Source organism: Notolepis coatsorum, assembly GCF_963971535.1.
Source record: "Notolepis coatsorum genome assembly, chromosome: 1".
Taxonomy (NCBI): Eukaryota; Metazoa; Chordata; class Actinopteri; order Aulopiformes; family Paralepididae; genus Notolepis; species Notolepis coatsorum.
The window spans coordinates 1485625-1487169 of NC_140165.1; the positions used below are offsets into that span (position 1 = coordinate 1485625).

The window sequence follows — 1545 nt, forward strand, 5'->3', positions numbered from 1 at the left end:
GGTTACTACACTCTAACCCTAACCCAGCCCTATTGGTTACTACACTCTAACCCTAACCCCGCCGGCCCGCCCTATTGGTTACCACACTCTAACCCTAACCCATCCCTATTGGTTACTACACTCTAACCCTAACCCAGCCCTATTGGTTACTACACTCTAACCCTAACACAGCCCTATTGGTTACCACGCCCTAACCCTAACCCAGCCCTATTGGTTACTACACTCTAACCCTAACCCCGCCCTATTGGTTACCACGCCCTAACCCTAACACTAACCCTAACGCGCCCCAGTGATGAAGGACAACCAACACAACGTGAGGATTCCTGTGTGATACTTGCTGCATGTGACCCACAGCTCAGTGTTCTAAACTCTTCCTGTTGACCTTCTTGCTCTCAGGACTCATTCAGCCATTCAGCTGAGAGGAATCACTGGAGGAAACCAGAAGAGATCTCCTGTCACCACGCTGTGTGATCTCCTGTCACCACGCTGTGTGATCTCCTGTCGTCATGCTGTGTGATCTCCTGTCGTCATGCTGTGTGATCTCCTGTCACCATGCTGTGTGATCTACTGTCACCACGCTGTGTGATCTCCTGTCGTCATGCTGTGTGATCTACTGTCGTCATGCTGTGTGATCTACTGTCACCATGCTGTGTGATCTACTGTCACCACGCTGTGTGATCTCCTGTCACCATGCTGTGTGATCTACTGTCGTCATGCTGTGTGATCTACTGTCATCATGCTGTGTGATCTACTGTCATCACGCTGTGTGATCTACTGTCACCACGCTGTGTGATCTACTGTCATCATGCTGTGTGATCTACTGTCATCATGCTGTGTGATCTACTGTCATCATGCTGTGTGATCTACTGTCGTCATGCTGTGTGATCTACTGTCACCATGCTGTGTGATCTACTGTCACCACGCTGTGTGATCTCCTGTCGTCATGCTGTGTGATCTACTGTCACCATGCTGTGTGATCTACTGTCGTCATGCTGTGTGATCTACTGTCACCATGCTGTGTGATCTCCTGTCATCATGCTGTGTGATCTACTGTCACCATGCTGTGTGATCTACTGTCAGCATGCTGTGTGATCTCCTGTCGTCATGCTGTGTGATCTACTGTCATCATGCTGTGTGATCTACTGTCACCATGCTGTGTGATCTCCTGTCACCATGCTGTGTGATCTACTGTCATCACGCTGTGTGATCTACTGTCACCACGCTGTGTGATCTACTGTCACCACGCTGTGTGATCTACTGTCACCATAACATTTTTTTTCTTTTTTTTCTTTTAACATTTATTTAACCTTTATTTACCCAGGCAAGCAAGTAAGAACCAATTCTTATTTTATTTATTGTCAAAAGTATGCATGTTGGTTTAATTCAACAACAAGAGATATGTAATGTTAATTTTTACTTTTTTAATGATCATATTTTGCACAGATAATGCTTACATTTAGAAAGCCTTTTGAATGCATCCAGTGAAATTATTAGTTACCTGAAATTATTCCGTTTTTTTGGGGGGGGAACCCTGCATATATCGGT

At 45.8% G+C, this 1545-nt stretch overlaps 1 protein-coding gene across 1 annotated transcript in view; it reads left to right on the plus strand.

Annotated features, from left to right (window-relative positions):
- prkag3a (protein kinase, AMP-activated, gamma 3a non-catalytic subunit) overlaps positions 1 to 671 on the plus strand; it is a gene marked incomplete at its 5' end in the record, with an annotated part of 36415 nt that extends 35744 nt beyond the window's left edge. Inside the window, one exon of the mRNA XM_084329024.1 lies at positions 397 to 671. The remainder of the gene's footprint in view (positions 1 to 396) is intronic.
- Between the last annotated feature and the right edge of the window lie 874 nt (positions 672 to 1545).